Source organism: Salvelinus fontinalis, chromosome 36, assembly GCF_029448725.1.
Source record: "Salvelinus fontinalis isolate EN_2023a chromosome 36, ASM2944872v1, whole genome shotgun sequence".
In the NCBI taxonomy this organism is placed as follows: domain Eukaryota; kingdom Metazoa; phylum Chordata; class Actinopteri; order Salmoniformes; family Salmonidae; genus Salvelinus; species Salvelinus fontinalis.
Window position 1 is genome coordinate 13873075 of NC_074700.1, and position 22803 is coordinate 13895877.

General features: G+C 43.4%; 1 pseudogene; it reads right to left on the reverse strand.

The window, feature by feature from the left end:
* Positions 1 to 3620: 3620 nt before the first annotated feature.
* LOC129835426 (dynein axonemal heavy chain 2-like) overlaps positions 3621 to 22803 on the reverse strand; it is a 214451-nt pseudogene continuing 195268 nt past the window's right edge.

Sequence of the window (22803 nt, forward strand, 5' to 3'; positions counted from 1 at the left end):
GCTGACTGTATTTGGGAGAAAGAGAAATGGGGAAGGCTTGGGCGAGTAGCAGAGGGGAGGGCAGTGCTGTTGTCCGGGGTAGGGGTAGCCAGGTGGAAAGCATGGCCAGCCGTAGAAAAATGCTTATTGAAATTCTCAATTATAGTGGATTTGTCGGTGGTGACAGTGTTTCCTATCTTCAGAGCGGTTGGAAGCTGGGAGGAGGTGTTCTTATTCTCCATGGACTTTACGGTGTCCCAGAACTTTTTTGAATTTGTGTAGCAGGAAGCAAATTTCTGCTTGAAAAAGCTAGCCTTGGCTGTTCTAACTGCCTGTGTATATTGGTTTCTGGCTTCCCTGAAAAGTTGCATATCACGGGGGCTGTTCGATGCTAATGCAGAACGCCATAGGATGTTTTTCTGATGGTTAAGGGCAGTCAGGTCAGGAGAGAACCAAGGGCTATATCTGTTCCTGGTTCTAAATTTCTTGAATGGGGCATGCTTATTCAAGATGGTGAGGAAGGCATTTAAAAAAAATGACCAGGCATCCTCTACTGACGGGATGAGATCAATATCCTTCCAGGATATCCCGGCCAGGTCGATTAGGAAGGCCTGCTCGCTGAAGTGTTTCAGGGAGCGTTTGACAGTGATGAGTGGAGGTCGTTTGACCGCTGACCCATTACGGATGCAGGCAATGAGGCAGTGATCGCTGAGATCTTGGTTGAAAACAGCAGAGGTGTATTTGGAGGGCAAGTTTGTTAGGATGATATCTATGAGGGTACCCGTGTTTACGGAATTGGGGTGGTACCTGGTAGGTTCATTGATAATTTGTGTGAGATTGAGGGCATCAAGCTTAGATTGTAGGGTGGCTGGGGTGTTGAGCATGTTCAAATTTAGGTCGCCTAGCAGCACGAGCTCTGAAGATAGATGGGGGGCAATCAGTTCACATATAGTGTCCAGAGCACAGCTGGGGGCAGAGGGTGGTCTATAGCAGGCGGCAACGGGAGACTTGTTTTTAGAGAGGTGGATTTTTAAAAGTAGAAGTTCAAATTGTTTGGGAACAGACCTGGATAGTATAACAGAACTTTGCAGGCAGTCTTTGCAGTAGATTGCAACACCGCCCCCTTTGGCCGTTCTATCTTGTCTGAAAATATTGTAATTGGGGATAAAAATGTCTGAATTTTTGGTGGTCTTTCTAAGCCAGGATTCAGACACGGCTAAAACATCCGGGTTGGTAGAGTGTGCTAAAGCAGTGAACAAAACAAACTTAGGGAGGAGGCTTCTAATGTTAACATGCATGAAGCCAAGGCTATTACGGTTACAGAAGTCATCAAAAGAGAGCGCCTGGGGAATAGGAGTGGAGCCAGGTACTGCAGGGCCTGGATTCACCTCTACATCACCAGAGGAACAGAGGAGAAGTAGGATAATGGTACGGCTAAAAGCTATGAGAATTGGTCGCCTAGAGCTACTAGAGCAGAGAGTAAAAGGAAGTTTCTGGGGGCGATAAAATAGTTTAAAGGAATAATGTACAGACAAAGGTATGGTAGGATGTGAATACAGTGGAGGTAAACCTAGGTATTGAGTGATGATGAGAGAGATCTTGTCTCTAGAAACATCATTGAAACCAGGTGATGTCATCGCATATGTGGGTGGTGGAACTGATAGGTTGGATATGGTATAGAGAGCAGGGCTAGAATCTCTACAGTGAAATAAGCCAATAAACACTAACCAGAACAGCAATGGACAAGGCATATTTACATTAAGGAGAGGCATGCTTAATCGAGTGATCAGTAAGGGTCCAGTGAGTAGAGGTTGGTTGGGGTCGTGGCGATCCAGACAGCTGGCCGGGTATATGGCTATCGGTAGCAGCATAGGATGGAGGTCTGTTTGTAGATACCTCGTGCGTTTCCGTCGGTAGGTTCCGTGTAGTGGGGTTTTGTTCAGATAGCAGCCGATAGGACAGCTAACGATTAGCGGGCCTCAGGTGAGCGTTCAGGTAACGTCGGGACGGATTTGCCGGTTGGATAAATCCCTCGGGCAGATAACGTCGGCAGTCAGTCGTGAAGGCCCGGTGGGGTTCCGTATCTGCAGCAGCAACAAAAGAAACGGGTCCGGATGGTGATGGAACTCCTCAGCTGGCTAGCTCCAGCATGATTTGAGTTTGCTCCGGGGTCGACGTAAGCCAATAGTCACACGGTATGCAGCTAGCTAGCTGCGAAATCAAGGTGCAAGTGTCCAGAGCCTGCGGTTGGAATCCGGGGAAACTGGGAGAAAAAAAGTCCCGGAATGCTCCGGTCCGAGTCGCGTTGCACAAAAGTGCCGGTAGATTATCGAGCTAAAGGAATAGCTGATGACCGCAAAACGTGGGCAGCTGAAACACCAACGCTAGCTAGCAAACCGGCTAATTTCGGGGCAGCTACAGATTAGCTTCTGGCTAGCTATCGGAGTAGCTTCTGGTTAGCTATCAGGCTAGCTTCTGAATTAGCCCCTGGCTATCTTCCACGATGGATTTTCAGATTGAGGTAAATATTACTTATTGTAATTGGTGAAGCGGGTTGCAGGAAAGCTTTTGCAGGAAAGCTTTTGTAGTTGAGTTCTTGGATAATAAAATAAATAAAAGATATGTGAAGAAAAGGTGTAAATATATATATATATACAGGACACGACAAGACAATACGGAAAAGACGTCTGAACTGCTAAGCCACCTTGGAGAGATGAATAAAGACCTCCTCCATTCCTGTCATTATTGAACGAGATTGTGATAATATATCACATCTCAAAATAGGACGACTGCATGTTAGATCCCTCATTTCTAAGGCAGTCATCGTAAATGAACTAATCACTGATCATAACCTTGATGTGATTGGCCTGACTGAAACATGGCTCAAGCCTGATGAGTTTAGTGTGTTCTCCCCTCCTGGTTACACTAGTGACCACTAGTGGTCGAACACCTCCGGGTGCTCCGTAGCTGGAAGGTGGGTCCGTCTTGGGGGATGTTGTAGCAGGTGGCGAGAGAGGAGAGACTAGAGAGAGAACCATACCGTTAACACTACATAACCCTAACCCTGTAAGAGGACTGGGGCCTGTCCTGGGGGATGTAGTAGGTGGGAGAGGAGAGTCTACAGGGGAGAGAGGAGAAGACTGTAAACTAGGAAACACTTGTGTAGGTCTGGGTGTTGGAGAATTATTATTCCACTCTTGGAGGGCAGTGGCTGTAATAATACTTGTGGCCACTGGGTAGTGCTCACGGTCTATGGTCTTTCAGAACTCCAGGAGGTTGTACATGGAAGATGAGCTTCCCCTCTCGACCAGATCTCCCTTGGGAAAATCTCATTTGATTTGTCACATGATTCGTAAACAACGGGTGTAGGCTAACAGTAAAATGCTTACTTACCGGCCCTTCCCAACAATGCAGAGAGAAAAAAAGGAGAAATAATAGAAATAAATAGGAATAAATCCACAATGAGTAACGACTATATACACGGGGTACCAGTATCGAGTCGATGTGCAGGGGTACGAGGTAATTGAGGTACATATGTACATATAGGTAGGGATAAACGAGGCAACAGGATAGATAATAAACAGTAACAGCAGCATAAGTGACTAGTCAAAAGTTAGTGCAAAGAAATGTTCCACCCCAGCTTAAGGAACTTCCTCCTCTCCAGGAGGATGCTGTGGAAGAAACAGAAAGCAAAGAGCAGCTTTCTGTAGAGCACAGGGTGGGCACAGCCCATGAACTGACTCTGTCACCATATCGGACTTCACACCCAGGGGAGGGAGGGAGGGAGGGAGGGAGGGAGGGAGGGAGGGAGGGAGGGAGGGAAAGGCTCAAACACCTAGGGTGACGAAGATAATGAATAACTTCAGGACCTAAGAATGACCCATCTCAAAATGGACCACCACATTACACAGGTATCTTGTTGACTCTAGCTGGTAGCCATCTTGTGCCAGTTTTCTCAGCTGTCATTGACGATGAACGTGTCAGCGTGGGAGTGAGACAGAGTGAAACAGAAAGCATGAGGGGGATCAAACGGTCTCCTTAGAGTGCCACTCACGGTCTCCATGTCACACGCACGCGTGCACACACGCAGACACGCACACACACACACACACAAAGGAGGTGACGCAGAAGGAGACGTGATCCTGATGCAGAGAGTGCACGATCAACATCCCCTGGAGCTCATTAAAAGCATTATCCAACTCACCTGGAGACAGAGAGGGGGAGGGGGAGGGGAGGGAGAATGTGAGGAAGAGGGAAGGGGATGAGGAGAGTAGAGTATGGAACATAGAGACAGAAAGAGATTAAGGAGGGAGATAGAGGAATGGGGGAGAGAAGAAGGAGTCAGAGATGTGGGAAGAAGTAGGGAGAGAGAAAGAGGGAGGGGGAGAGAGGAAGGAGTCGGAGAAGTGGGGAGAGAGAAAGACAGGGAGGGGGAGAGAAGAAGGAGTCGGAGAGGTGGGGAGAGAGAAAGAGGGAGGGGGAGAGAAGAAGGAGTCGCAGAGGTGGGGAGAGAGAAAGAGGGAGGGGGAGAGAAGAAGGAGTCGCAGAGGTGGGGAGAGAGAAAGAGGGAGGGGGAGAGAAGAAGGAGTCGCAGAGGTGGGGAGAGAGAAAGAGGGAGGGGGAGAGAAGAAGGAGTCGCAGAGGTGGGGAGAGAGAAAGAGGGAGGGGGAGAGAAGAAGGAGTCGCAGAGGTGGGGAGAAAGAAAGAGGGAGGGGGAGAGTAGAAGGAGTCGCAGAGGTGGGGAGAGAGAAAGAGGGAGGGGGAGAGAAGAAGGAGTCGCAGAGGTGGGGAGAGAGAAATAGGGAGGGGGAGAGAAGAGGTGGGGAGAGAGAAAGACAGGGAGGGGGGAGAGAAGAAGGAGTCGGAGATGTGGGAAGAGAGAGAAAGACAGGGAGGGGGGAGCGAAGAAGGAGTCGGACATGTGGGAAGAGAGAAAGACAGGGAGGGGGGAGCGAAGAAGGATGGAAGGTGAAGACATCAGCGGGGGTGAAAGAGCGGGAAAGACAGAGAGTTGGTCAGATGTTTTTGTCAAGATGAAATAACAGTAACACTCGTGAAACTAAACTTTCCAACCAAAACAACAATGAATCATAATGGCATAAATGGGTTTAAGATAAACAATAGATTTTAACAGCGAGCTGAGAGGGAAAATGACGGAAGCCAATTCCACCGGTTTATAATTTTAATATTGAGCTGAACTTTGTGTGATCTAATTAACGTAATGAAATAAAGGCAAGCAGTGGCAATGACAGAGGCAAACACTGCTACGTGCTAGGCATGACTAGTGCCTCAGCGAGAGAGAGAGAGAGAGCGTGTGGGTCTTTGCGTGTCAAAATAAATACAAATATAACACTATTTGACACGTCAAATAAGCTTGTTGACCAGTCAGGACCTGAATATGACTGAACGATTAATATGACTAATAATTTAACTCGTTCATACATTTTTTTACGTAGTTATTACACATTGATTACACTATCACTAGTATTTCATTTGTCATAGCGATTCACTGGTACATATGCTATGATGCTTGTAAAGTTATCTCGCGCACCTGGGGCCTCATTTATAAATGTTGTGTAAACACAAAATATGCCCTCAAACATGCATGTCAGTCTTCATGCAAAACGTGGTATTTGTAATTACGTGACGTGAGAATGTGCTTATCCTCCCGCAAACTTTCAACCATACATATGCACAGTTTCAAGAGGTTGAAGTTTTGCATTGCAAATAAGGCAAAAGTAGCCTAGTAGCCTAAAAAAAAGGTCAATATAATAACAAGATGCAATCATTTGAGAGGAGTGAAGATCCATTTTTTTTGTATATTTGGATAATAAAATAGTTACAAATCGGCATCTATTTGTTATTTTATTTCCATCACTGCAAAATAAATTCCTCACCTTTTCTGACTGTGATGGCTTGATTCTAGCGAAGTAGCCTACAGGCCTACAAAGTCCCATCTCGACCCAATTAAAGCAGTAAATAGACCAACTATTTCAAGTATTTTGCTCTCTGTGATCCGATCCGGAGAGTATTAACACTAGAACAGACGGTTCACTGTACGTTTTTTTGTCTTTAGTAAACAATATTTAATTTCTTAACATAATACATATACATTTTCATAACTATTGCATATTACCTTCCTCACCACCCTTTCTGGCCATTGGTTCAAATTCCTAAAGTGGGTTAAGGGTTAAGGTTAGGGTTTGGGGAAGCGTTAGCCAACATGCAAAGTAGCTAAAAAGTAGTTGAAAAGTTGCTTTAGCTAAAATGCTAAAGTTGTCTGTGATGAGATTCGAACTCATAACCTTTGGGTTGCTAGACGTTTGCGTTATCCACCCACCGACCCACCCACCGATCCATCCAACCACCCTAAACATACAAAACGTAACATATGATCCTAAATGGAGTGTGTCGGATTTACGTACGAAAATAATAGGAAATACTCGTTGGGATGCTCTACCAGCACTTTTCTGAAGGCGGCTTCACCTGGGAACATATTGATAACTGTGTATGATTGCTTCTTTTTATTTGAATGCACGTGTTGCAAATCACTCTGAATAAAATAAATTAAGTAATCAGCTAAATGACTAAAACATGACATTAATTAACCTGTTGGGGATGGGGGCGCTGTTTAGACTATTTATGCTAATTGGGTACTTTTTTAAACGGCTTCCCACAAAATCCTTGATCGTACAATATGCATATTATTATTATTATTGGATAGAAAACAGTCTATAGTTTCTATAGGAGTTGAAATTTTGTCTCTAAGTGGAACAGAGCCCATTCTACAGCAATTTCCCTGACATGGATTCAGATTTCAGAAATGTTGGCCACTGTTCTGAAGTCAGTTAAAAGGGCACTGATTTTGCTATGACTATACGGACACTTCTTACGTCTTCCCCTGGATGCCTTTACGTGATGACGATTCCAATGGGGTCGATTGCGCGTTCACAGGCCCTACAAATGAAAAAACCCTGAAGCTAGTCATTCTTTTGGAGCTGCGTCATGCGCCTAGAGGACACCGGCCCGCACCTTTTCCAAGCATTAGTGAAGGGGGTAATATTACTCGGGTCATGTTTCTACTCGTTATGGGAGTTAAAAACATCATAAGGTAGTTAATTTAAAGCGTTTTATAGCAATTTATATCCGTTTAGTGCGATTTTGGGACATTTATTTTTGCAACGATGTGAATAGTTGGGCACGCTTTTCAGTTCATCCCGAACACAGTTGGCATTTCCACATGGCAAGAGGACAGCTTTCCACCAAAAGACGATTTCTCCCAAGAAAGGATCCTTTGCCCAAGATACTGATGGAAGAACAGCTCAAGGTAGGACATTTTTATTATGATAAATCGTGTTTCTGTCGAAACATTTTAGTGGCTTAGGACGCCATGTTTTTTGACGTAGCTTCGCTTGGCGCAAACTGTATTGAAAAGTAAGGATAAATTAAAAAATGTAATAACGCAATTGTATTAAGAATTAAATTGTCTATCAATCCCTGTCCACCCTATATTTTTTAGTCACGTTTATGAGTATTTATGTATAAGAGTAGATCACTGTCTAAGTGGCGCAAGGACATTTTCTGACCAGCTGAGCTACATTTCACATTGTCTAACCATGATTTTGGTGGCTAAATATAAACATTTGCGATCAAACTGTATATGCATGTTGTAATGTGATGTTACAGGAGTGTCATCGGAAGAATTCTGAGAAGGTTAGTGAAAAAATTAATATCTTTTGGCGATGTTGACTTTTATCGCTCACTTTGGCTAGAATCAATGCTGGGCTGCTATGTGGTATGTGCTATGCTAATATAACGATTTATTGTGTTTTCGCTGTAAGACACTTAGAAAATCTGAAATATTGTCTGTATTCACAGGATCTGTGTCTTTCGATTCGTGTATGCTGTGTATTTTTACGAAATGTTTGATGATTAGTAAGTAGGTAAACACGTTGCTCTAAGTAGTTTTTCTATTCCATTTGTGACGGTGGGTGCAATTGTAACCTATGCCATCTACCTGAAATATGCACTTTTTTCTAACAAAACCTATCCCATACCATAAATATGTTATCAGACTGTCATCTAATGAGTTTTTTTGTTGGTTAGGGGCTATAAATATCTTAGTTTAGCCGAATTGGTGATGGCTACTGGTGTTGGTGGACAAATAAAAGATGGTGGATTATGCTAATGTGTTTTTAGGTAATAGATGTACATCTTTACATATTGTGTCTTCCCTGTAAAACATTTTAAGAATCGGACATGTTGACTGGATTCACAAGATCTGTGTCTTTCATTAGCTGTATTGGACTTTAATGTGTGAAAGTTAAATATTTTTAAAAAATATTTTTTTTGAATTTCGCGGCACTGGTTTTTCAGTGGGGGGGGGGGGGGGAGTGCCGCTAGCGCCACGCTGATCCTAGACAGGTTAAAGGTCATGTGGAAATTGTAGCTAGGGCGTTGACAGACAGTTAGGCAGTGGGAATGGGTCAGTATAGTAGTGTAGTATTACTATTAGTCTAGTAGGAACCTGAGGATCTTGTACTCCACCTCTCAGTTTTCCTCTTACCAGAGGCGATGTTGACTCTGGACGCTCCTTCTTCACCAAGATCCCTAGGAGCTGGGTCTCCAGGCCCTGACACACACACATCATACGGTTAGAAACACACACACACATCATTCGGTTAGAAACACACAAACACATCATACGGTTAGAAACACACACACACATCATACGGTTAGAAACACACAAACACATTATACGGTTAGAAACACACACACACACACACACACATCATACGGTTAGAAAAACACACAAACACATCATACGGTTAGAAACACACAAACACATCATACGGTTAGAAACACACACACACACACACACACATCATACGGTTAGAAAAACACACAAACACATCATACGGTTAGAAACACACAAACACACATCATACGGTTAGAAACACACACACACACATCATACGGTTAGAAAAACACACAAACACATCATACGGTTAGAAACACACAAACACATCATACGGTTAGAAACACACACACACACATCATACGGTTAGAAACACACACACACATCATACGGTTAGAAACACACACACACACATCACACGGTTAGAAACACACACACACATCATACGGTTAGAAACACACACATACACATCATACGGTTAGAAAAACACACAAACACATCATACGGTTAGAAACACACAAACACATCATACGGTTAGAAACACACACACACATCATACGGTTAGAAACACACACATACACATTATACGGTTAGAAACACACACACACATCATACGGTTAGAAACACACACATACACATTATACGGTTAGAAAAACACACAAACACATTATACGGTTAGAAACACACACACACACACACACACATCATACGGTTAGAAACACACACACACATCATACGGTTAAAAACACACAAACACCAGATACACAAGGTTAGAAACACACACACACATCATACGGTTAGAAACACACACACACACACACACACATCATACGGTTAGAAACACACACACACATCATACGGTTAGAAACACACAAACACCAGATACACAAGGTTAGAAACACACAAACACCAGATACACAAGGTTAGAAACACACACACACACACACACACACACACACACATCATACGGTTAGAAACACACACACACATCATACGGTTAGAAACACACACATACACACAAAATACACGCACGGATAGAGACAGGCAAAAACACACATGCACATACAATATGTATGTACGCACGCGTTAGAAACATGCATACACACCGTTATGAGCATCCACTCATGCACCACTTACATAGACACATTATTCCAGACATTCACACCTGTATGTACAGATGACTTACATAGACACATTATTCCAGACATTCACACCTGTATGTACAGATGACTTACATAGACACATTATTCCAGACATTCACACCTGTATGTACAGATGACTTACATAGACACATTATTCCAGACATTCACACCTGTATGTACAGATGACTTACATAGACACATTATTCCAGACATTCACACCTGTATGTACAGATAATTTACATAGACACATTATTCCAGACATTCACACCTGTATGTACAGATGACTTAGATAGACACATTATTCCAGACATTCACACCTGTATGTACAGATGACTTAGATAGACACATTATTCCAGACATTCACACCTGTATGTACAGATGACTTACATAGACACATTATTCCAGACATTCACACCTGTATGTACAGATGACTTAGATAGACACATTATTCCAGACATTCACACCTGTATGTACAGATGACTTACATAGACACATTATTCCAGACATTCACACCTGTATGTACAGATGACTTACATAGACACACACACATGTACCGACCTGTGTCTTGACAGCACAGTTGACAATGGTGGTATTGGTGGAGATCTCTGGGGTATAGTGAGAGTGGACAGCTTGGTATTTGGTATTTTATTAGGATCCTCATTAGCTGTTGTGAAAGCAGCAGCTACTCTCCTGGGGTACACACAAAACATGAAACATGACATAATAAAGAACATTAATAGACAAGAACAGCTCAAGGACATTGAAGTGACTTGTGACTTGTTGAGGATGGGTGTTGATGAAGGGTCTAGTTCCCCCTGGACGTTCTGCAGCAGAACCGGGAACCAAACTAAACAGCATTCTTCAAGATACGAAGGAAGTCTAGCATCTGAAGGTCTATCACTTTCAGACCCTGACAGAGGGGGAGAGAGAGGGAGAGAGATAAAGTGAGAGAGAGACAGAAACATTAAGAGATATACAGTAACAGTCAAAAGTTTGGACACACCTACTCATTCAAGGGGTTTTCATTATTTGTACTATTTTCTACATTGTAGAATAATAGTGAATACATCAAAACTATGAAATAACACATATGGAATCATGTAGTAACCAAAAAAGTGTTAAACAATTCAGAATATATTATATATTTGAGAGCCACCCTTTGCCTTGATGACAGCTTTGCACACTCTTGGCATTCTCCCAATCAGCTTCACCTGGAATGCTTTTCCAATAGTCTTGAAGGAGTTCCCACATATGATGAGCACTTGTTGACTGATTTTCCTTCACTCTGTGGTCCAACTAATTTGTTTTACACTTTTTGGTTACTACATGATTCCATGTGTGTTATTTCATAGTTTTGACATCTTCACTATTATTCTACAATGTAGAAAATAGTAAAAATAAAGAAAAACCCTTGAATGAGTAGGTGTGTCCAAACTTTTGACTGGTACTGTATATGATGAATAAACAAACAAATGAGGGCAAATGGGACTGATAACATGCCATGAAAGAAAAAGTGAATGAGAGAAGAGAAAGCAAACAGTGGAAAGTGAAACACAGTTTTTATGTGAGTAAAGTCATACGGTATAAAAATAAATCACGACAGCTGTGAAGGAAACAGGAAGTTTTGATAAAATTTTATGCAGAAATATTGATATAACAACCATCATATTGAAGTAAACTTGGAGTCACGTTATGATATGGTGTGTGGTCCTCCCATTACGACTCGGGAAACCATGCAGTTTATTAGGCAACATATGAAATTACCTATGATGAACTTCACAGGGTGGTGAAAGTGCACAGTGATCTTGATGCTCCTTTCCAATAAAAATCGAGGGTTTATCCATAATAATCTCAACATGTAGACTAGCTTACAGCGCTGTATCTGCTAGCTGTTGGCTACAGCGCTGTATCTGCTAGCTGTTGACTACAGCGCTGTATCTGCTAGCTGTTGGCTACAGCGCTGTATCTGCTAGCTGTTGGCTACAGCGCTGTATCTGCTAGCTGTTGGCTACAGCGCTGTATCTGCTAGCTGTTGGCTACAGCGCTGTATCTGCTAGCTGTTGGCTACAGCGCTGTATCTGCTAGCTGTTGGCTACAACGCTGTATCTGCTAGCTGTTGGCTACAGCGCTGTATCTGCTAGCTGTTGGCTACAACGCTGTATCTGCTAGCTGTTGGCTACAGCGCTGTATCTGCTAGCTGTTGGCTACAACGCTGTATCTGCTAGCTGTTGGCTACAGCGCTGTATCTGCTAGCTGTTGGCTACAGCGCTGTATCTGCTAGCTGTTGGCTACAGCGCTGTATCTGCTAGCTGTTGGCTACAGCGCTGTATCTGCTAGCTGTTGGCTACAGCGCTGTATCTGCTAGCTGTTGGCTACAGCGCTGTATCTGCTAGATGTTGACTACAGTGCACGTGCCAAGACCAAATAAGGCCCATTTGTTATTTAACGCAACAGTTTTTGTGACAAAAGTATTGGAAGAGTTGAGATGGAGACGGAAACACATTGGTCTTTCAATTTTTATTTGGTACAAGCGAAAAAGCATATTTTATGTGCACTAGGTCATTACACACTGATTTTCATCTGCAGCAATTCTGTTTGGAAGAACACACCGCTGGTGGGAAAATACGCCTATTTTCTTTATGCCGATTCTAGAATATTTGCATCAAAATGTGTCGCCAATTGGATAGAATCGTAGCTGGTGAGCAAACAAAGTTAGCCGAAGCAGGCCTAGACAGACAGATAGGAGTAGACATTGTTTACATTTATGTCATTTTGCAGACGCTGTTATCCAGAGGCACTTATAGGAGCAATTAGGTTGAAGTGTCTTGCTCAAGGGCGCATAGACAGATTTTTCACTTAGGTATTCAAACGAGCGACCTTTCGGTAACTGGCCCAACGCTGTTAACCGCTAGGCTACCTGCCGCCTGTTTCACGCCTGTTATCGCTGTTAAAGCCATTGCTCTTAAAGCCAATGCCCAATTGTCTCTAAATGTCAGCGTTTTGGCCGTATTGTAGGAGAGCATTGGAGTGGAGTTATGCGTATGAGACCAGGCTGAAAGCGGTTTGAGAGAGGACGGAAAGGTCAGAGAGGAATAGAAAGAACAGAGAACACAGGAGAGAGAGGTCCTGGACAGTGGACACAAGTGAAATTGGCCAGAGAAGAGGGGGGAGGGTAGGTAGAGGTCCTGGAGAGACATGGGTGAAAGGCATGGTGACCAATAGAGTGGTCCAGACTCTGAAACACTCTCCCCCTCCCTCCCTTCACCATCACTCATTCTCAACCCACAGACAGACAGACAGACAGACAGACAGACAGACAGACAGACAGACAGACAGGAAAGCCTTTTTGAAGAAATGGACTGCTTTTTACTGACTTTACTAACAGAGAGGGGCAAACTGCTTCCTGAAGTGCCAGAAGGAACACATAAAACAAGTGTATGAAGAAAGGAGGAGAGAAACCGCAGAGCTGGGGAGAAAAATATGACTTCCTTCTTGTTCACCTAGATCTCAGTGTGTGTGTGTGTGTGTGTGTGTGTGTGTGTGTGTGTGTGTGTGTGTGTGTGTGTGTGTGTGTGTGTGTGTGTGTGTGCGTGTGTGCGTGTGTGCGTGTGTGCGTGCGTGCGTGCGTGCGTGCGTGCGTGTGTGCGTGTGTGCGTGTGTGTGTGTGTGTCTGTGCTAAAAGGATCTTATCTGATAAAGGAAGCCTACTGGTCTTGACTAACAGCAGTCAAATGTAAAGACCAGTCTCAAATGAAAGGTGAATGCACTTTACTACACTTTAGTCTTAATGCTTTGTTGATGGCATTACTGTGGGGAATCTGGCGTCCATTTGGCTCCTTGAGGGGATATAGCTATTATAGATAGAGTACAGTGGAGGTTGTTGGTACTGTAAGTGATGCATGTTTTCAGGGACCTTGTGACTTTTCACTACGGTAAACAGGGTACAGTTCAAGGGTGAGGAGAGCAAGACAAAAAGCTTTGAGAATGAAAAGGAACATACAGTATATTCATGTTATATTGAATACGTAGACAAACACACAAGCAGAGAGTATGAAGTCGATATCATGAAAGTAGACAGTGGCAGAGAGAAATGTGAGAGTGAGGATAGAGACGGTGTGTGTGTTACGTTATAGATGTACAAAGCAGGTCTCTCCATCTCCATGTTTTTTGATCCACTTCAGGGCTTGGCCTTGCGGGTCCACTACCAGGGGCCATCTTGAAAAAACAAAGAATGGGAAAACCCAGTCAGCAACACAACTAGTTACACTATCAAGCCACTTCTTAGCCTTATCAGTAAGGTCTGTGAGACTGAGATAGTTGCTTTGTTTGATAGGTGTAAGATTTTGTCTTGTCTTGTCTAGACTACTGAAGTACTATTATAGATCTGTAACTAAGCACTGAGAAAAGGCAGACGGAGAGAATTTAATAAAGATACTAGAGTCTCTACGGAGTGCATATATGTGCGTGGTGTCTGACCGGTTGTCGCAGGTGATGATGACTCTGTTCTCGGTGGAGAAGGCGTCGGAAGCAAACCCTGGATGTTCCAGTCCCTCACGGCCGTGGGCTTGGACAGGAACACAGCGAAACTGAACCCTGGAGAACACGGCACCTCCAACTCACGTACCTCACGCCCCCGACGGAGGGGAAAGTGAGACAAAGAGAAAGAAAGGGAAGTGTGGCTAAATGTGTGTGTGAGAGTGAGAGGTGGCAACTAACAGGTAACAGTGAATAATATAAACACATAAATACATGTTGGCATACTGTTGTGCTGTGAAAGAGTATAGGAGAATTCAGACAGTGACATTCTCACTAACCCATTTCATCCAGATACTAGACACCATCTCATCTCAGTAGCTGGAGAGGAAAGGCCCCATGTAGGACAAGAAGGCTGCAGCCAGCGGACAGTCTCCTACCAGATACCATGTTCTTCTCCAAACCCTGAGACACACATCAGAACAGAGAGATGTGAACATCAAAGAAAGATGAAGACTTTAATGGCATGATGCAGCTGTAAGACATGGTCATTCTAATCACCAGACCAAGGGACTGTGAAAGTGGATTGTTCAGATACTCTACTGTCGGAGCTCCATAAGAGGAGTCCTTACCGCCACAGTCTCCTCCCAGCAGACTCTCTCTCCAGCCAGTCCCGACACCAGTTTCCCGGCCTGGTCCAGTTCGAGCTTCATGTCCTCTGACTTCCTCGTCAACTCCTCCATCGGCTAGCTAATCATCATACTGCCTCTTCAACAGGTCCAGCTATTCCCCCACACACAGTTTTGTATTGCTAACTTTGTGGGGACCAACGAATTGATTCCCATCCAAAATCCTATTTTCCATAACCCTAACGCTAAACTTAACCCCAAACACCTTAACCTAAAACTATACCTAACCCTAATTCTTACCCTAATTGTAACCCTAAACCTAACCCCTAAGCCTAAAATTGCCTTTTTCCATGTGGGGACAGGAGAAATATCCCCACTTGTCTGAATGTTTGACTGGCTGCCACAAGAATAGTAAAACCAAAAATTCACGTGTCAGAGTAATACATACACCCACGTCACGGAAACACACGTGTGTAAGCATGCACATAAACAGAACTCACACAAACACACACACTTAATGTTGAGAAATTCACCTAACACCCAAATATACAAACATGCATGCAATCCCGGACTCAGGTGGACAGTGACAAAACACCTGAGCATTTAAAAAATACAGTAGACACAGATTCGCACGGAACTAGAGTCATCTAGACGGGATTTTTACTATACTCATGGGCCCACAAAGTGCCTGAGTACCTATCAGAAACACAAACACGCGCACGTCCACTCATCCACACTCACTCAGACTCATTCACACTTCAGAGAAGCAGCATAGTAAGTATTTCCCACACAGACAGGTCTCTTCTCCCCTCCTCTCCAACCCGGTGCAGTACCTCTCTGAGTGTGTGTGTGTGTGTGTGTGTGTGTGTGTGTGTGTGTGTGTGTGTGTGTGTGTGTGTGTGTGTGTGTGTGTGTGTGTGTGTGTGTGTGTGTGTGTGTGTGTGTGTGTGTGTGTGTGTGTGTGTGTGTGTGTGTCTGTGTGTTAAACAGTTAATCAAATGGCTACCCAGACTATTTGCATTGACCTCCTGTTTCACACTGCTGCTACTCGCTGTTTATTATCTATGCCTAGTCACTTCACCCCTACCTACATGAACAAAGGACCTCTAACCTGTACCCTCGCATATTGACTCGATACCGGTACCCCCTGTATATAGCCTTGTTATTGTTATTTTATTGTTATTGTTACTTTTTGTCTTACTTCAGGTTAGTACATTTTTTGTAAGCAAATATTTTCTTACTTTTTAAAAAACAATTCTACATTGTTGGTTAAAGGGCTGGGCTTGTAAGTAAACATTTAATGTTAAGATCTACACGGGTTGTCTTCGGTGTTGTCACGTTCCTGACCTGTTTTTCCTTTTTCTTGTATTTATTTAGTTGGTCAGGGCGTGATTTGGGGTGGGTTGTCTATGTGTTATTTTCTATGTTGGGATGTTTGTGTTCGGCCGGGTATGATTCTCAATCAGAGACAGCTGTCAATCGTTGTCCCTGATTGAGAATCATACTTAGGCAGCCTGGGTTTCAGGTGTGTTTTGTGGGTGTTTGTATCTCGTGTCTGTGTTCGTGCCACACGGGACTGTTTTCGGTTTGGTCACGTTTGTTGTTTTTGTATGTGTAAGTGTTCAGTTTTACGTTCATTAAATAATGACTACTTTCCACTCTGCGTGTTGGTCCGATCCATGCTCCTCCTCGTCTGAGGAGGAGAACGACTTCGACAGCCGTAACAGGTGTGTGTACGTGTGTACCATAAGCAGCTGTTACTCTCTCTCCCTCTCTGTTCCTCTATATCTCTCTCCCTCTCTTTCCCTCCATCCCTCCCTAAAACGTTATTAAAACACAATATAACATTATTGAAACGTTATGCATAATGAAAAGAAGCAAGAGGTTTTCCCAATCAGGTAATGTGGCCAGGAACATACTTCTGGCTGTAAACATTACCGCAATCTTCTTACAACATTATATACAGTACCAGTCAAAAGTTTTAGAATACCTACTCATTCCAGGGTTTTTCTTTATTTTTGCTATTTTATACATTGTAAAATAATAGTGAAGACATCAAAACTCTGAAATTAACACATATGGAATCATGTAGCAACCAAGAAAATGTTAAACAAATCAAAATACATTTTATATTTGAGATTCTTCAAAGTAGCCACCCTTTGCCTTGATGACAGCTTTGCACACTCTTGGCATTCTCTCAACATGCTTCACCTGGAATGCATTTCAGTTAACAGGTGTGCCTTGTTAAAAGTTAATTTGTGGAACGTATTTATTTCTTAATGCGTTTGAGCCAATCAGTTGTGTTGTGACAAGGTAGGGGGGCTATACAGAAGATAGCCCTATTTGGTAAAAGACCAAGTCCATATTATGGCAAGAACAGCTCAAATAAGCAAAGAGAAACGACAGTCCATAATTTATTTAAGACATGAAGGTCAGTCAATGCGGAAATGCAGTCGCAAAAACCATCAAGAGTTATGATGAAACTGTCTCTCATGAGGACCGCCACAGGACAGGAAGACCCAGAGTTACCTCTGCAGCAGAGGATACGTTCATTAGAGTTACCAGCCTCAGATTGCAGCCCAAATAAATGCTTCACAGAGTTCAAGTAACAGACACATTTCAACATCAACTGTTCAGAGGAAAATCAGGAGAACTGCGTGAATTCAGGCCATCATGATCGAATTGCTCCAAAGAAACCACTACTGAAGGATTTTGGTAGATATTTCAAAAAATGTAATGGGGTATTATATAGATTGATAAGAATAATTTTTTTTCATACATTTTAGAATAAGGCTGTAACACAACAGAATGTGGAAAAAGTCAAGGGATCTGAATACTTCCCGAGTGTGCTGTAGTTCCTGTGGTACACCATCACACGCATCAGTTCCAAACAATACTATACATTTGTCACGTTCTGACCTTAGTGCCTTTTTTATGTCTTTATTTTAGTTGGTCAGGGCGTGATTTGGGGTGGGCATTCTATGTTGTTTTTCTATGTTTTGTTTTGTTGGTAGATTTCTATGTGTTGGCCCTAGTATGGTTCTCAATCAGAGGCAGGTGTCAGTCGTTGTCTCTGATTGGGAGCCATATTTAGGTAGCCTGTTTTTCATTGTGTGTTGTGGGTGATTGTTTCCTGTTGTAGTGTTTGTTTCACATTTTCAGAACTGTTTCGGTTTTCGGTATTATTACATTTACATTTAAGTCATTTAGCAGACGCTCTTATCCAGAGCGACTTATTCACTTTGTTATTTTGTATTTTTAGTGTTCAGTTTTAATAAATTAAAATGGACACTTACCATGCTGCATATTGGTCCGATCCTTGCTACTCTTCAGACGAAGAGGACGAGAACCGTTACAACATTTCAATAAAAGTCAATCTGTTGTGTGGCGTTCTGATTCTTCAAATCAAATCAAATGTATTTATATAGCCCTTCGTACCTCAGCTGATATCTCAAAGTGCTGTACAGAAATCCAGCCTAAAACCCCAAACAGCAAGCAATGCAGGTGTAGAAGCACGGTGGCTAGGAAAAACTCCCTAGAAAGGCCAAAACCTAGGAAGAAACCTAAATAGGAACCAGACTATGAGGGGTGGGCCAGTCCTCTTCTGGCTGTGCCGGATGGAGATTATAACAGAACATGGCCAAGATGTTCAAATGTTCATAAATGACCAGCATGGTCAAATAATAATAATCACAGTAGTTAACGAGGGTGCAGCAAGTCAGCACCTCAGGAGTAAATGTCAGTTGGCTTTTCATAGCCAATCATTGAGAGTATCTCTACTGCTCCTGCTGTCTCTAGAGAGTTGAAAACAGCAGGTCTGGTGAACAGGTCATGGTTCCATAGCCGCAGGCAGAACAGTTGAAACTGGAGCAGCAGCAAGGCCAGGTGGACTGGGGACAGCAAGGAGTCATCATGCTAGGTAGTCCTGACGCATGGTCCTAGGGCTCAGGTCCTCTGAGAGAGAGAAAGAAAGAGAGAGAGAAGGAGAGAATTAGAGAGAGCATACTTAAAATTCACACAGGACACCGGATAAGACAGGAGAAGTCCTCCAGATATAACAAACTGACCCTAGCCCCCCGACACATTAACTATTGCAGCATAAATACTGGAGGCTGAGACAGGAGGGGTCAGGAGACACTGTGGCCCCATCCGATGATACCACCGGACAGGGCCAAACAGGAAGGATATAACCCCACCCACTTTGCCAAAGCACAGCCCCCACACCACTAGAGGGATATCTTCAACCACCAACTTACCATCCTGAGACAAGGCCGAGTAAAGCCCACAAAGATCTCCGCCACGGCACAAACCAAGGGGGGGCGCCCTTAACCCTAATCTATGGATTATTTTGACTATAACAAATTAAATCAGATGAAACAAATTGTGCTATTTATCATAGACTACTTTGTGTCAAAGTTTAACAAGGACTCTCTCCTCCTCACCAGTGTCATGATTACAGATATGAGCAAGAGCCTCACATACAGAATATCGTTTGGTCATTGTGCTGCCACAGAAGGAATTGTGAGCAAGGCCTCAAAAAAGCTTTATATACCAGAACTGCGAGAAAAGTTCTATATATTATTGAAACAATGTTGCGATTGTTGTGTGTGTGTGTGCTCAAACACACATGCATGTGGGGGTCTGGGAGAGGAAGTGTGTCCATCTGATGAATGGTACGTGCCTGAACTCACTTTTATACACTAATTGTAGACTCACCCATTAATTTCTAAAGACTGGTCATTTTTGACCTGGAACACCACAGGTGTACAAAGTTAGATAAAACACCCAAAATGCTATGAAAATCATCAAAATGTATTTTGGGTTCAGATGCCCTGTGTGGACAAAGTCCTGGAACCTTCAATCAGATTAAATGAACTACATTTTTCAGAGAGAAAACTTGTAAATCGGTCCAATTCGACCGGAACACAGCAGGATGGCTAATGGGTGTCGTGCATTACCCAGGTAGGTGTTACACACCAATGTGGTGGTGAATGACGTGAATGATGAAAAGCTCTTTGAGCTTTTGGAAAAACGCAACTTAAATCCATTAAACATAACAGCCGCCAAGAGCCAAACTCCATTGTCTGAGCCACTAGGTTTAGCTGGCTAATGGCTGTCATGCCATCACAGCCAGCCATGGTGTGACTGCGTTGAGTTGCTAAGGTTCTGTCCCACTCCCAGCCACTAATACTGGTCAGAGGTGGAGGAATGGAGGGATGGAGGGAGGGAAGCCCTGAAGCCAACAGCCAAGGCATGGTGATTAGCTCTGGGTAATGGGCCCTGCCAACCCAATTAGTGGTATTATGTGTGACCACTGATCTGTCCCACTAATGAGAGCCGAGACAGACTGGTGTTAGTGTGTGTGTGTGCGTGCATGTGTGTGTGACCCAGACGTCTTGTCGTATCCACCCTGTCATTTCTAATCTCAGCGAACCTCAGGCTAAAATGCTGTCACCCTAAACACAGAACCTAATTTGCAAGACAAGAGACGCACATCAGCCATTAATAACAAGCTCATTCATAAGGAGTGTCCAGGGCCCTGGTCAAATGTTGTGCACAAAATAGGGGATAGATTGCCATTTGAGACGTAACCGTTGTGTGCAAATTTTGCTGTCAATGCTGTATTATTGAGAATCAGCTGTGCAGCAGTGTGGGGATCACACACTCAGAGAGAGAGCCACGCTTTATGAAAGGGAAACAGATAATGAGAGAACCTTGGCTATGGTTTGGTACATTGCCGTCCATTAGCACAGCTTGATGCCGCAGGAAAAGCTTTCATCTCTATCTCAAACCCTTATTGTTGAATGTGTTCAGTGCTTTGTAAATTTGACACTTCTGTTCTTGGTGAGATACAGCAGGTACTGTATATCCTTTAGCTGAAATGTATCTGTAGGGCTCTCCCACAGGCCTCATACCAAGGACGATGTGTAGGTTGTTGTTCCTCACTCGATCAGGTAGTTAAACATGGAGTCTGGCGTCTCGATGATGTTGTCTTCCCTGGGTGAGTCGGACAGAGCACTGGACACTTGGACGAAAAGGTCAGGGTCAAAGGTTAATACACAAAACACAAACTAGGCTACCAGACGTTGGAAAGCACTATAACCTTTTACCTGTCATTTTTTGAGGTGACTTTTCCATAAGACATTGACTTCGCTTTAGCACCTGTGTAAAGTCAACCTTGTAATCATTATTTTCTGTGTTGTTCCCTCTTTGAAAATAACAGATGCAAATGTTGCATTGTATTAAAACTCCCTTAAATAAATGTGTTGTTAGTAGTGGTGCATCTTGGAGCTCTGTTTTTAGAGGTTGAGCACCTCTCCAGAGCTGAGGGTGTTGTTGATGTCCTCTGGGAACGACAGGTGTACTATCTGGGTGTCGTTGAACAGAATCACTTTGGGCTTGTTGTCCACACCCGTCAGCCCATACAACTCCCTCATGTCTGAGTGTCAAAAATCTATCAAATCAATCCAAACGATCAATAAAGCCCTTTTGTTTTTACATCAGCCTGGGTTTGTATCTCGTGTCTGTGTTCGTGCCACACGGGACTGTTTTCGGTTTGGTCACGTTTGTTGTTTTTGTATGTGTAAGTGTTCAGTTTTACGTTCATTAAATAATGACTACTTTCCACTCTGCGTGTTGGTCCGATCCATGCTCCTCCAAGAGTACAAACTCTTGGGACGTGACCAAGAGTCAGTACAAGATGAAAAGTCCAATCAGGAAAAATAGGATATTGGTTTACAGGGACGTCTCTAAACTCTGACGTCAGAAAAGCAGGAGATTCGTGAACGATCAATCGAAATCAATCCCATCTCTGAAACTACACGAGTAAAAGTAAAGCGATTGAAATAGAAACTAAACACAAGCAACTGTGGGAAAATGTGTCCTACTGACTGCAGACCATAAGGCTGTCGGTCTGACTCAATTAATATTAAACGCTCAGGGACCAAGCAGCGCCGAGCAGCACGCTGTAATTCAGTGCAATTATGTTATTAACAAATGCCTTGCTGTTGGCAGATCACCCAAATTCGACAAATGGGTTCCTCTCGCAAAACAGGTCCAAATATATCCTGTCTCACAACCTCTGTGTGAAGTGCAGTCACCTAGATAATCTCTCACTCTATCTAAACCCCAGTGTGCTACAGAGCAGTGGTTCCCAACCAGGGGTAGTAGGACTCCTGGTGGTACTTGGACTATCCACAAGGGGGGTACTTGAGAAGACTCATGAGGCCATAGTCCTACTGGGGGTACTTCAAGGGTACTCCAGGTAAAATTCAATTTGTGGTACAGTAACCAAAAAGGGTTGGGAACCACTGATATAGAGTATGTGAAGAGTAGTACGTAGAAGTGCAGTAGGCCTACCTGGGTTCAAATACTAAAAGTGTTTGCTTTAGTCTGCCTTTCTCTTGGTTCCTATGTGCCAGGCAAGCTCAATCAAGCACAGATAAAGTATTTTAAATGATTTCAAATATTATTTCAAGCCATGTCTGTCAGTAGGTCATATATAATGTTCTCTTAACTCCTGCTTACAGTACTTCTTGGTGACCTCCACCTGGAAGACCAGGTACTCACAGATGGAGGCGGCCATCTTGGAAAGGCTCTGTCTGCCTGAGCCCCCGATGCCCTCCAGCAGCATGTTCCCTCTGGGCTGGCTGATCACACATACCACACGGGTTACCGAGGGAACACGCATGTGGTTTATTTGATCAGCAAAGCTAGACACCAACACCCACTTCTACCTGTCTCATGGTAGGGTGTCCACCTACTCTGCCAAAAACTCACTTTGGTTATGACATTTCACTTCCTTATGCTATTAAATACATTTCACCGAGACAGATATGATTATTTATGTTCTGAATTGTTCAGAGGGGTCTTTCTCTAACTT